We start from the raw sequence: 15,498 nt of genomic DNA on the forward strand, positions 1-15,498 counted from the left end.
TCTTGAATGTAGGGGAAAAGGCTCACAATGAAAAGAAAATCTAACTTGTGCCTCAAAATTTCTATTTCAGATTGTTAAATACTAACCTATAGACTGAGGAATCCAATAAAATTGAGACAGTTTAAGGAGCAGCACTAATATTCTGTTTCTTTAACTTATTCCACTTTACTATTTCTTTCCTCACAGGCACACTACAATCCTTTTTTAGAGGAGCTAAAAAACATATTTCTATCTCCAACCTGTCTTGTTTAAATTTTTTTTTAAAAATTTGATCCCTATCACTGTCCTCCTAGACTCTATTTCTACTCCCTCACCTTTCAGTTTCAAACTACCACTTTTTCCCAGCCACTATTTTGAAACGACTTTTAATTGGCATGCCAACAACCTTCTTATGAAGTTCAATGGTCACAGCTCAGTCCTTACCTTGCTTCTTTCTATACAGCATTAATAATGTTGACCAGTCCAGCTGGTGGTGTTGCTCAGTGGTTGAGCATCAACCCCTGAACCTGGAGGTCACAGCTGGATTCCCAGTCAGGGCGCACGCCCAGGTTGTAGGCTTGATCCCGGGGGTGGGGGGTATGTGTGTGTGCAGGAGGCAGCCGATCGATGATTCTCTTTCATCACTGATGTTTCTCCTTCTCTCTCCCTTCCTCTCTTTGAAATCAATTTAAAAAAAAATAATAATGTTGACCACTTACTCCAGGAAACGCTGCCCCCCTTGGCTTCTATAATGGCATACTGTCCACGTATTACACTGACTGACAGCCCACTCCTTGGTGCCTCTCTTGAGGGCGTCTCCTTCTCTGCCCATCACTGGAGTATGAGTGGGTCCCTCAGAATTCCTTCCTCACTTCTCTACAAAACTTCCTTGTGTGATGTTACCTATTTCTCAAGTTCAGACCTCTCTTCAGAGTGCCAGGGCAATATAACCAGTTGGCTACTAGTTCTTCATGTCCAACTAGGATCTCAAACCATCTCAACCTAACCAAGCCTTTTGTTCTCTAAGTGAATGAATGAGTGACTTAGGTGCTGAGAGAAGCATGGGGAATCATCCTTGACTACTGCCTTTTCCCCAAATCTGCCTCCTCAACTAACCAATCACCATGTCCTTTTCATTTTATTTCTTTAATGTTTCTGGAACTCTCCCACCCATTCCCAATACCTTAGTTTAGGTTACTAACATCTTTTACCTGGATTACTGTGACAATTTCTTAACTGGTGTCCCTGTTAACAGTATCCCCATCAAGCAAAGCTAGGCTATATAACTAGACTCTAAATCCCTTAAAATCAGATAATATCTTAGGGGTTCCCCCCAGACCCCCGCTATTTGCTCTATAGTTTTAATACAAAAAAGCCAGCCAATATATATATTAGCAAACCTATTAAACTGGAGTACTTTGTATTTTCTAATAGAAAGTCAATTAGGCTAATGGAAAACTTTAAGGCCTTAGCACCCAGAATAGCATGTTCAGCTCAACAAGGATACATGTGTAAGACTTGAATACCATTATAACACAACTGCCTAAAAACAGCCACAGAATACAATACCCGACAGCAGCAAAATTCTTCCAAATATACATGGGCCATTCTCCAAGGCAAGCCACATGCTAGACCAGTACAAGGACCCTAGAACTGTTTAACCCACTAGTTTATTTTAAAAACAAACCAAGTTATGGCAACTATTTCTTTTGAAGAGAATCACAGGAATATTTTATTAGAACACACTGAGAAGTACTCAGGGGACTAAAAAAGAAAATCACTCCTAATTTTATATATAATGTATTGAAGTATGGCATACATACAAAAAGGTATACAGATCAAGAAGGTTCAGCTCAATGAATTATCACAAAGTGAGCATATCTGTATAACCACGATGCTTATTAACAGTACCCCAGAAGGCCTCTGCCAGCTTCCCAATCATTACTCCTATATTCTTCCTATAAGGTGGCTACTATTCTAACTTTTAGTACTACAGATGAGTTTGCCTGTTTTAAAACTCTATATAATGGGATCATCAGTATATATTCTTTTGTATTTTGGCTCCTTTCACTCAACATTATATTTGTTAGTTTTTTTCCTACACTTATAGTTTTAAACTATTACAAAACATTCCCACTAAATGGACCATAGTTAGGAAGCTTCACAAACTCATTTTTGGAGCAGTGATGACATTTAAATTTTGAATGCAACAGATTTCTTGTGTTGAACTGGAAGAAACAAAAACAGGTGTTAACAACAAAACTTGAGTACAAAGAGTCCCCTCTCTACTCAAGAAAACAAGGCAGCACCTTCTCTCCTTTTACTTGCTTCTATTTCTTTTTCCCAGGGAGCTTTGCCTTAACCTTCCTTGTGGTATTTGGTGGCTAGCATAGGGCTCTGACTGATACTTTAGAACTGGGCAACAAAGAGAAAACAGGCAAATGTATTCACAATAGGCAAGCTGCACATGCAACATACTTTTTTTTTGCAATGGTCGTGTGATACCTGAGTGTATACTCTGACCTAGGGAATTTTTGCATTTTAAAGATATAATCTAACATATTTAATAATAATAAAATAACATTAATTTATTCAAATATGTTGTCCCCATAATCTACTGGCCAAGGCTAAAGAATATTTACATTACTTTCTGTTTATTTCTATGGAATATACTTGATTAGAATTTAAACTATTTCCAGAAAACAAAAGTCCTTGTGACTTTCAATTGCACATGCTTGAAAAAATATAGCTACAAAAAGGATAATAATAATAATGATAAGAATAATGGATTCACTTTCAATTTTAGAATTATTTCTAGACTATTACCCCAGGAAAAATTTCATTTTGATTTTAAAAGAATGAACAAATTGCTACATGGACTCCAAAGCCTACTGCCACAATATATCTTATTTATATTCATAATGTGGTTTGAAACAGGTATATAAATTATAAAAGATATTTGCTGATTCCCAAGTAGTAGCTACTGTTAGAGAACCTACTGATTTGTTGCTAATATATCAGAATTAAACATAAAACACTTCCTCCAAAATATATAATGGCAATCTCTTAGGGATTAAATTCATGCTTAGGTTTTGCTGTGTGTGTGCGCGCGCGCGCGCGTGTGTGTGTGTGTGTGTGTGTTTGTGTATTTTGCAGGGAGGAGGAGATAAAAGGTTGAGATAAGTCTAAGTGCCCTGAGCTGCAAAATAAACAGATAAATCTACTAATATTATATTCTTATATTCTATTCTTTGGTAAAAATAGGGAGCCCTGCCTATCTTAAAAAATTATGAACAGTCCGTCCCACTCTTTTCCTAAACCTGAGCCTTTCCCCATTTCCCTACAGGCATTAATGTGTGAATTTCCTGAGGGAGGACCATACTTGATCACTTTACTTAAAATGATCCCTCCCCCGGCAGGGGGTGCTCGGCGGTTGAGCATCGACCTAGGATCCAGGCGATCAGAGTTCGATTCCCAGTCAGGGCACATGCCTGGGCTGCGGGCTCGATCAATGACTCTCTCATCGTTGATGTTTCTATCTCCCTCTCTCCCTCTCCTTTCCTCTCTCTGAAATCAATAAAGATATATTAAAAAAAAAAGAAAAAAAAGATCCCTCAACCACAATTTCACTACAAGGTGTGCTTCTCATCTCTTTCCTGATTCATTTTTCTCCATAACACTTCTCACCATCCAATATGCTATGTTTTTACTTATTTTGTTATAGTGTGTACCCACTACTACTAAAATGCAAATTCTATAAAGACAGGGATTTTTGTTTATTTCTATCTCTAACCTTTTTGAGTCCATTCTATGTGCCAGGCACTGTACTAAGTGTTTTACACGCTTTATTTCATTTGGCCCTATTAGGTATCATTATGGCTTAATTTTAGAGGTGAGGAAACTGAAGTACAGATGTTAGGGAAGATGCTCAGGGTCATATGGTAACTAAACCTGTTCCCTACTTTCAAAGTGGGAATTCCTTCTGCTGTCTTTATTTCTTTGGTGACACCACTATCCAACTTGACACTCAATGTGCATACCTGGTAATCTGGTTATCATCCTAGGTCCCATTCTCTTTTACCCTCATTAAAAAGCCTTATTATTTCTTGCATCTGTAGCTCCCTTTCCATCTCTACTTCCCTGATTGAGGTCTATATTCATTCATTCAAAAACACTTATTGAGCACCTACTATGTACCAGACAGTGTCCTAAGACCTGAAGATATAGCCCTGAACCAAATAATGCCCCTGCCCTCATTAAGCACACCTCTCACATGGCTCGCACAGTAGTAACCTTTAACTGAGTTCTGCCTCTTCCTTTCTTCTTGCCTTCCTCCACCCTCCTCACCCTGCTGCTATGTTTTTCTTCTATGACAAACAACTCATAAACAAAGGACAAGAGACTTGAATAGACATTTCACAAAAGGGGATATCAAATGGCAATAAGCATATTATATGCTTATCTGAAGAGTTACAGGATATCACTACTTATGAGGGGGATTTAAATTTAGATGACAATGAGATACACCTACCAGAAAGGCTAAAAATCTTTAAGCTGACAATACAAAGTGTTAAAGAGAATATGAGCATGTGAAATTCTTATACAATGCTGACGGCAGTATAAATAAGTAGTACATTCACTTTGGAAAACTGGCAATATCTACCCAAAAATTCCACTCCTAGGTTTTTATACACGAAATAACTACACACATCCACCAAAAGACATATATAAGAATGTTCACAGCAGCTTTATTCATAAAAAGCTGAAAAACAAACTGGAAACAACCCAAAGGCTATTTCCACAATTATCTAGAGAGACGGAATAGCTGACCATCAAGCACCACTGACTCTTGCTTACACATGAACTTTCCACACGGTTGCTCACAACCAATCCTAAAGAGCAGACACTGCTTCCTTATGGACTATGCGCCTATCCCCAGACTAGCCCCACTTCACGTTCTCCCACCCCCTGTATTTATAGCCAATGTAAATTCTTTCAAAACAACTTACACCTTTCTTCCCCAAACCGTTGGCATACAAGAGCCCAGTAAATCCCAGGATGGAGAACATGCAGTCCTCTCCATCTACCCTGCCCCTGGTGGCTCATCCTGCATGCCCCAGGACCTGGTCGTTTTCTGGCCAGCATAAGGCCCAATAAACTCTTTCTTTTAGAAAAGCTTTTGCCATAAAATTTTTTAACAATCCCAACTATAGGATATTCTGGAAAAGGCAAACTATGGGGACAGTAAAAAGATCAGAGGTTGCTAGGAGCTGGAGTGAGGAGGAATGAATTGGCAAAGCACAAAGGATTTTTAGGGCAATAAAAACCCCTGTGTATGATACATACTATCGCTATGGATACATGTCATTATATATCTGTTCAAACCCAAGAGTAAACCCAAATGTAAACCATGAACTTCAAGTGTTAATGGAGGCTCATCAATTGTGACAAAATGTACCAATCTGGTGGTGGATGTTGACAATGGGGGAAAAGTTACATGTGTGTACAGACAAGAGTATATGGAAAATCTCAGTACCTTCTTTTCCATTTTGCTTGTGAATCTAAAATTGCTCTAAAAAAAGTCTTAACAAAAAAAAAAATTTACATCAACAATTGAATCGGAAATCTCTCTCAAATATAGAGATTCTGTTGAATTTGTTACCCACTTCTTTCCCCTCCACCCCCCATCATTTTGTCACTATGCACCTAAGAAGATTCTTAAAGTTTTATCCTAACATCTGAGTATAATGAGTTAACTAATGCCAATCATCAGGGGAACAGGTGCTACCACTTCAATATTCAATGATGCTTTCATAAGAATACAGTGGCACCTCAGTTTTCAAATGGAATCCGTTCCGGAGACTGTTCGAGTTCTGAAACGCTGGAAAACTGAGGGATCCACAGCTGACAGCGAGGCGTCAGGATCCTGCCCTCGGCAGAAGCTGTGTGGCATGTTCGACATCAGAGGCACGTTTGAAAACCAAAGCATTTCCTTCCAGGTTTATGGCGTTCGTAACCCGAAATGTTTGTCAATGGAGACGCTCGAAAACCGAAGTACCACCGTATTACCTGTTTAGGCTGTGATAGTCTAAATTACTCATTTAAAAAGATTTAAACAGTTTTCTATTCTAAGAATTTTCTTATTTCAAAACGTCAACTTTTTTTTTTTTTTTTATTAGTGGTAGAAAGAAAATAAATTGGAGGGTTTTTTGTGCCCTTATGAGCTGGTTTACATCAATTGCAGTCCTACATAATAAAATGGCATTTCTGAAAAAACTGACTCAGAGTAAATGAGTCAATCCAAAGAACCCATAATTCAATTTTTCTAAATAAATGCAGAGCCCTACATTTATTTTTTTTAAGTTTTTAATAAATTTAAAGAGGCTAGACTCAAGCAAAGAGTGACAGTTTTAATCAAAACAGTTCAAAAACTGCTATCAATGGAGTGATTAATGCAAAAATTGACATATAAAATATGGGTTTTAAAAGCAGTAGTTATAGCGGAAGCATTTCAAAATGAAGGTTAAAATCCACGCTGGTTTTTTGTTTTTTTTTTAAGGACAGTACTTAAATATGGAAGACTACTACTCTTCAACAGAATGTCTCCACAAAAATGGACTTTTGAACAAGTATAACCAGTATGAAGAGGTCAAATCCAGACCATACACACAGCATGACTGCTTTGATCAAAAAGTAGAGGTACAGCCTGGCCGGGCGTGGCTCAGCGGTTAAGCGTCGACCTAGGATCCAGGCGATCAGGGTTCGATTCCCGGTCAGAGCACATGCCTGGGTTGCGGGCTGCAGCCGATCAATGACTCTCTCATCACTGATGTTTCTAGCTTTCTCTCTCCCTCTCCTTTCCTCTCTCTGAAATCAATAAAGATATATTTTTTAATTTAAAAAAAAAAAAAGTAGAGGTACAGCCCACCTAAAAACATAAAAGAAACCGACATGAGGCTCTCCATTTTTCAAGCTCTGGAAACTTAAACATGATAAATTTAGTAAAGTACAAGTTAAATTGTACAGATCAAAATGTAGTTTGAATATAATCCAAATGTAAATCAGTGCCAAGAGAGAATTCTGGATACCAATAATGTTCAGTTAAATTCTGTTCAGCCTTATCAGCCAATTTGTATTAGTACTGGAAATTAATTTTTGTTATCTAAAATGGGTCAAACTTAGAGGACAAAAATTTTCCATCATAAATTAAAGAAAAAGAATCCACTAAATAAGATAAATTTCTTCATTTGGGATTCTAATTGTTTAAAGAATAATAATAATACATCACTATTAAATCTATAGCAATAGCCTCTGATTTGTAAGAAGTATATTTTAAATTACACATTTAATCAAATAGTCCTCAATAACCGCTTCAAAAGTGATTCTAACTTCAAAAGCAACCCAATAAATGGGGATCCCCAAAGAGAACTAGAATAGGAAGATCTAAATTCTAATATCAGCTAAGCCATTTATTAGCTCTGAGATTTATATACCTTTGAAAAATATTCAAAAGGTTTAGAGAAGAGTAAGAAAGAAAAAGATGACTCCAGGTTAGGAACCATGAAGACTGGAGTAAAAGACGCCCTGATAGGAATCTGAAGAAGCCATACTACAATGGACAACATTTGGAAAGTCTGGGGCTTTGGTAGAGTAAAGGATTTTAAGTTTTTTGAAGTTTAGAGTTGCCGGCAGCATAAGTGACAAAGCATAGAAAATGTAGGCTTGAGAAAAAATTGAGGCCATGTAAATAGGTAAATTCTCTGTGAGTGAATATAAATGAAGAACTGGACTTTGGGGGGAATAGTTTATATCAGTACTCTTCAACAGAACTTTCCGAAATGATGGAAATGTTCTTTATCTGTTTCCAATACAGTAGCCTCGAGCCACACGTGGCCACTGAGCTCTTGAAATGTGGCTACTGCAACCAAGGAACTAAATTTTAAATTTTATTTGACTTTAATTGATTAAAACTTAAATTTATCCATACAATGGAGTATTATTTAGCAGTAAAAAAAAATGTGCTATCAAGCCATGAAGACACAGAAGAAGCTTAAATACACATTGTTAAGTAAGAGAAGACAATCTTGCCCATAGAACTGTACAACACAAAGAGTGAACCCTAATGTAAACTATGGACTTTAGTTAGTAATAATTTACCAATACTGGTTCATTATAATAAATGCACCACACTAATGCAAGATGTTAACAGAGGTAACTGTGGGGGAAGCTGTATGTGGAAACTGTACTTTCAGCGCAATTCTTCTATAAACCTAAAACTATTTGAAAAAGATAAAGTCTATAAAATTTTTTAAATGTAAGTAGCCACATGTAGCTAGTAGCTGGTATTAGCACACGTATTAATACAAGACTGGTGTGGGAAGAAAATCAGAATAGTATTTTATGTCTGACCATTGCCCAAAAGTGCACACACAGTTAATGCTAAACTGTACAAAGTTTTATATGCAGCCTAAATATTAACATTTTACAGCAGAAATTTTTTCAAATATTCTAGATACCTTTCTAAAATGATACTTGTTAAACAGAATTTAAAGAGGAAAGTAACATTTATTGAATGGGTACTAGATGTCAGGTACTATACTAAAGATAAATGTTATCTTGTTTAAATTTCAAAACAATCTTTAAGGGAAGATATTACCGTTTCTGTTTTTAGAGATGAAGAATTATAATGCTTAAGTGATAAAAGATGGGAACCTAGCTAGATCCGATTCCAAAGTCTATGTTCTCATATAATCTGTATATGTTTTACGATTCCCAAAATTACAAACATAATTGAATTTTCCCACAATAAATTTATCATCGAGAACTCAAACTCTGGAGTCATATTTTTCTTTTCTTATTCTTCTCTAAGCCTTTGAGGAAGTTACACAGTACAACACGATAATGATCCACACGCTCAGCCTAAGGAGGTGCTATCCCTATATTAAATGGTCCCAAGCTAACATGGGTTTTTTCCTCCTTGCTGTCCATTTTACCTGTAGTGCTTCTAATCTGCACCTTTTAATCTGCTGTGGGATTACAAAACAGTCAAACTTCTTAGAATTATGTACAAAGCAAGAGATATACTAAGCCAGTGCCTTAATCAGATGATTTAGTTCATTAATTCTATGACAATTAAAGGTCTTTTTATCTACTTCTTAGTCTAAACTGGAACCTGGAGAGATAAATTTCTATTATAAAGGTAAAAATATAACAATCCTGTTTCATTCACAAATCTTCCACTAAACCACATTTTCAAGCACAGATCTCTAAATATCACCCACTTAAATATGTTATTTTTAGGATTACATATAGTACACTAGCTTTCCAATAAATGTTACTATAAAAAGTCAGTGAGGTATATATACAAACACAGAAATATATTTACAAAGAACTGATATTTTCCTGAAAAAACTCACTATTTAAAAAAAGCAGAAATTTTACTGTGTTGAGTCCTAAATATTCTTATGTAATTCTTTTTCATCACTCCTTAAGTTGTTCTTAGAACTAAATTTATTAAATAACTTTTCCCTAAAAAGGGAGAGGTTAGTATCAAAATTTAAATTCTTTCCCACTTAGACTTCCTGTAGTCTATTACAAGTCTTTACTAATAATATGAAATCTGTATTTCACTTCCCACCGCACATTTTAAGATTTCAACTTAACTAGGGGAAGTACCATTTTGAATTTAAGACGATAAAAGAATATACTCAAAGCCCAAAACTGAAACTTTAAACTTAGTAGCAATTTAAAACTTACAGAAGTTCAACTTTATTATGTTATTTTACAAAGAAAAAAAACCTAATTGCTTTCTCCCCAAATCAACCAACTAAAACAATCCAAAAAGACTAAAAATCAATTGCTTCTGTAGCAGTGTCTATGCTTTTGGAGTGAGTCACATATAAAGCCAAGATCAAGGTTTCTAAGATTTATTCAACAAGGGATAAAAGCAGAGTTCAGGCAAATCATAACTCTAAATATTCTCAAAAATTAGCTGAATAAAATAGTCACAAAGTTAGATTCATAAGGATAGGATTAAAAACTTTCAATCTAACAATCATTTCCCAGTATAACCTCAAATAAGTCCAAGTAAGTCTATTATTCCAAGTCTGTATTCCAAGTTGCTTCATACATTAAGAAAAACCAAAGGCAAACAACTTGTAGATAACAGACTAATTAATTATCACTCATATCAGTATGTAACACTGAAATTTAGTTAATACTCACAACCCAATGATGAAACATAAATGAGTCTGAGAGCCTAAGTACAACTCCTTTGGAGTGATCAAAACTAGAACTGTGAATTGCTGTGACTTCCAACTTTTCTTCCATAAAAAGTCCCTGGCACCAGCCTACTGTACTTGGAAAAGCATGCAAAGAATGAAGTGGGTTTTGATTCCTAACAATCACATCCCGAAGTTTTTTCTGCAATTTCAATTATATATTATAATCTTCCTCACTCTTGGCTCAAAATAATTTTCCGTTAAATCCAAAGAGACAGAAAATAGACCGGTGGTAGCCAGAGATTAGGGAGAGAGGGGATGGAGAGCAACTGCTGAATAAGTATAGAGTTTCCTTTTGGGTGATAAAAATGTTATGGAATTAGATAGAGGTGGTAGTTGCAAAACATTGTGAATGTACTGCCACTGTACTGTTTGTTTATTTATTTATTGTATTTCTTTCGCTGATTTCAGAGAAAGGGGGGGGAGGGGGGAGAGAAATAGGAACATCCATAGATAGAAACACTGATTGGCTGCCTCCTGCACGCCCCCTACTGGGGATCCAGCCCACAACCAGGGCATGTGCCCTGACCTGGAATCGAAGCTGTGACCTCTGCATGGGGTCAACACTCAACCAGCTGAGCCACACTGGCAGGGCTGTACTGTTTACTTTAAATGGTTAATTTTATGTTATGTGAATTAAACCTCAATAAAAAAATTATGTTAAGATAGATGACCCCTTTAGAACTCTGCTTCAAAACATTGCTACCACGTTCAAATGCTATTGAGATCTTGGAGATTTTTAGCTAAAATACATTACAAATTAAATTACCACCATATTGGCTCAGTAATAGTGAGGAGTGCACTGACATCAAGACTAACATGCTGGGCAAACATCAAAAAAATATTGCTGACAGATGTTTGTAAATAATCTCAAAGAAAAATATAAATGAACCTTATAACAGTTATTCCTCTATTACAGAATGCAATTTCAGTCAGCTTAACTGTGCTTGTAAGGTGAACTCAAAATTTTACTAGAATTCCTTTCCTGAACCTCAACCAATAAGGAAAACATGTGAACTGATAAGAAGTCTCTAATGTTATATAAAAAGTCAACAGGCACAAAAATGGCCAATATGAGAATAAACAAAGATGCTAGAGCTAACTAACCATCTTAGGGATGCAGAGCAACATTACTTTAGATTAATGAAGTAAACTTCACACTTGAAAATGTATAGAATCTACCTTAAACTTTGGAGAAAAATCCCTTTGTATAAATGGCTGACAAATTAATCTTATGTCATAACCTCTAAGGCTAGTCCAAATCCAGTCTAGACTCCAGGATTAAACAAAAGGGGAGATCTTAAAGAGGATCCTGCAGAAAAGTCTGATTTCAAAATCTGTGATTGTTTTGATGCAGGCCAGTCTGAGAATTTAAATCCATTGGAATCCAACCCCAAAGAATACCTGAACTCCTGAGTACTGACAGGGCCAAAGCTAAACCAGGTCAGTATACCCTGCCAAGGAACAGCTTGCTCCGAGGTATCCACCAAACAAGGATCATTTATCAGTCTATTCTTCACTTTGTTGGACACCAACCACTTTCAAGATATATGCAAATGTAGACTGATTAGACTCCATCAAACTCCATTTCAAGCCCTAAGATCTAGAGATTAAAAAAAAAAAAAAGCCACAGGATTCTAAATGGTCTATGGCTTTTAAAAAATGTAAATGAAGACTTTCAAATGTTGGCTGACCCAACTTTAAACATCACTGAATGTTACTGAAGTTATTTTTGAATTTTCATAAAGTACTTCAAAGGCACAACTCAGTAACTGCTTGCATAACAAATTAAAGCTATGACACAATTTCACAGATCTGTCCTATGCAAATGGTACGAGTTTCTACATTCAAAGCACTTAGACCCACTAAAAGCAAAAATAAGCACTCCTTTTGTAAATCACATGAATAAATACATTTTCAAACTTATAAGTGAATACTTGGCAAGATACAGATAATGACAATAGAAAGGATATTAGGGCTAAAGGCAAGTACAGTATTAAAAGACACAGTTGGTAGTCAAAACAAGATTCTTCAAAATTTAACCCTGAGACATATGGTAGCAGTAAAACATCTAATTTGTGTCACAGGACCTGGGTTTGAGTAAACTTTTACCTATTAATTATGTGGCCTTTTTGCTAGTTGCTTAGCTTCTCCTAGCCTCAGATTCTTCATATATGAAATGAGAGTATTACAGCCTAGGTAGGAGGATTAAATGAGATTGTTTTTATCCATTCAACAAATATGCTTTGAAAAACTGTAATTTTTTATGTACAATAAAAACCTTTTCAAATCTTTTCAAATGAATCAAACATACATTAACTTTCAATATTACCAAGAAAATGCAAATCTCATTCTTAAGCTATACTCCCAAAACTTCTTAGAAGAAAATTCTTAACTATTACTTGAGAAATTCTGAACTGAAATAATCAGAATAAACACTGAGAATGAAGATATGACAGTCGAGGGATCACATCTTTAAAAAAGTTTTGACACAACTAAAAACAGAATTCTCTAAGAGATTTTTTAATGTTAAACAGAAATAGGTACCAAGACAACCCATAAATTAAGTGTTGGATCAACATCCAATTCCAAACTCAAAACCTTAACACTTAAATCACATTAGCTATGAGGCAAATTAGTCCTTAAACAACATGATGAGATTTTTTCATAACAAAGCAAAATAACCACATACAATGTACAAACTTGTAAGTTACTAAAATTGTTGTAATAGGTTTAGGGTCACAGAAAAATTTAAGAGTCATTGCAATATAGACTTTACTTGCATTAATTACTGACCTAACAAAATTAAGCATAAAAAAAAAAATCATGGATTTGAGCACTTAAGTGTCCATTCTGAAACTTATTCCCAGAAAATTAACATTAGCAGGAGCCATATGAAAGCTGTTCTTTTCCCATCACTTAAAAAGTCAAAACATCCACAACGTTACTTATGCTTCACATAAGATGAAAGCCATTCATAGTCATCCACTATACTTCAATCTCAAACAAGATAGTTTAACCTCCGGGTTTATCCAATTGCTAGTCTATTTACTGTCAACTCTTGTGGAAGAACGAAGGACTAGCACAGCTCATTAAACTTCATATGAGCTTTGTAACCTGAAAATGCTTTAAATTATGACAGACATGGACAACAATTCCAATTAGAAATTTACTCTAAAGATGGATGAAAGATATTAACTGGCATGTTCTCTGCACAGGTCAATCGTCCTTTTAAGAATGCAAACTAGATGGACCACACAATTTAGTGTTAAAGAGTGGAAAACAATCTTCTTGGATGCATGAAAATAATTTTAATATAATTTCTGCACACCTAGGTAGACTGGAATAGAAATAACCTGAATCACTTCCTCCCCTCACTTGAAATGGATGTGGTACGTGCCTTTAAAAATTAAGTTTAGGAGAAATAATAGTTAACTGTTAAAGTTTCAGACACCATAGGGCAAATGCAATGAACAGCTGTCTGTTGATAAGCTTAAACAGTCAAAACAGAACAGTTGTTTCCAGTTTTTGAACATTATAATAAAGTTTTGAAATCTTATAAAATCTGCTTTAGAAACCAAACGTCAAACTCAGAGGAAAGGGTTGGTCTTGAATAATTTTAGGACGAATTACTGAAAGACAAAATTAGAACATGAGACAGGACACAAGAAGTTCTAGCCTGGGGAGGAGCCACTTCTGTCTCCTGAAGGAATGCTCCATCAGGTCCATTTCGTGCCAGGTACTGTTATTTCTTTTTCATATGTGTTTTTAATGATTTTAGAGGGAGGGGAAGGGAGAGGGTAGAGTGAGAGAAACATCGATGGGAGAGAAACATCAATCGGCTGCCTCCTGGACTCCCCTCACTGGGGATCGAGCCAGCAACCCCGGCATGAGCCCCCACCGGGAATCCAACCGGTGACCTCTTGGTTCATGGGTCGACTCTCAACCACTGTAGACACCAGCCCGACTACTGTTGTTTCTTATGTGGCACATTAATAATGCACAACGGTTCGTGTTAAGAAAAGTTATTTCTATTCAAACATTACAATTTTTCTTCGCGTTGCCAGTAAGTGGCTTTGTTTCCAGTTGCATGGACTATTCTGGGATGTCAAGAGTTATATTATGAATGCTCGCAAAGTGCCCTTGTTCCACTCTCACCGGGACCTGGGCATCACTGGTGTTTAGATTGAACTGATACCTATAGATGTTTAAAGGGGTGCAACATCCCTTAGACCTCCATCCCTCTCCATCCCTTCTCGCTAATCACCTTTTAGCGTGCACATTTTTTGTTGTTGCACTTCGATTTTTATAAAAAGACACCTGCATCCACAATTTTCCTATCTCGCCACCAGGAAGAAAGAAGACTATCTGGACAGAGCTCCTGGGAAATAGGCGTCGTAAAATCCAGTCGGCCGGGGAAGGGGGGGGCGCGTAAGGGGCTGGGGAAGGGAGCAGCCCCGAGGGGTAGGGAGGCAGAGGCGGAGCCTGTTTACAGACGCCTTCACCTCCCCCACCCCGCAGTCTGGGGGGTCCAGACGCGTTTCCCCCGCGCTGTCTCCTGCCCGCCGGCCCCCTCCCTCCGGAGCCTCGCTCGCCCTCCCTCCCCAGGTCCCGGGCGGGGTCCGCACCTCCCCTCGGCCTGCTCGCCCCGCAGGCCCTCCAGACCGCACGCCGAGGCCCAAGGCCTAAAGGCCGCGGGCCACTGACAAGCCCCCCGGCGGGGCCCGAGGCCGGGCGGGGCGGACGCGGCCCGGGAGCTGAGGACGGGCGGGGACAGCCCCTTCCTCGCCGCCTCTGCCTATTGTTCCCCACCGAGGCTGGGCCGCCCGCCCGCTCCCCACGCCGCCGCCGCCGCCGCCCGCTCACCGCGCTGGTCCGAGCAGCAGCTCCTCTCAGCTCCGAGTCCCCGCGGCCGTCGCCACCGCCGCGGCAGCCACCGCCGCCGCCGCCGCTGCCACCGTCGACTCTGACTCTGTCCCAGGCCGCCGGGCCACGGCCGCCGCCACCGCCACCGCCAGCGCCGCCTCCGGCCCCCCACCTGCTGCTGCTGAGGCTGCTCCGGCAGCAGGGGCCATCTTGTTGGTCGGCCTCCTCTTCCTCCTCCTCCTCCTCCTCCGCCCGGTCGCTCTTGTCCTCGTCCCCTTCCTCTTCCTCGGGCTCCCTCCCGCCCCGAGACTGGGGCGGAGACCGGGGGGAGGCCCCTCCTTCCGGGGGGCGGGGCCAGCGGGGGGCGGGGCGG

General features: G+C 38.4%; 1 protein-coding gene across 6 annotated transcripts in view; it reads right to left on the reverse strand.

The window, feature by feature from the left end:
* Positions 1–15,207, reverse strand: part of RC3H1 (ring finger and CCCH-type domains 1) — a 59,913-nt gene extending 44,706 nt beyond the window's left edge. For all 6 annotated transcript variants that reach the window (XM_087828113.1, XM_087828116.1, XM_087828115.1 and 3 more), the window contains exon 1: positions 15,126–15,207. The gene's annotated coding sequence lies outside the window, so the exon portion shown is untranslated. The remainder of the gene's footprint in view (positions 1–15,125) is intronic.
* Positions 15,208–15,498: the final 291 nt, after the last annotated feature.

The sequence above is a fragment of the Miniopterus natalensis genome, chromosome 19 (assembly GCF_054644295.1).
Source record: "Miniopterus natalensis isolate mMinNat1 chromosome 19, mMinNat1.hap1, whole genome shotgun sequence".
In the NCBI taxonomy this organism is placed as follows: domain Eukaryota; kingdom Metazoa; phylum Chordata; class Mammalia; order Chiroptera; family Miniopteridae; genus Miniopterus; species Miniopterus natalensis.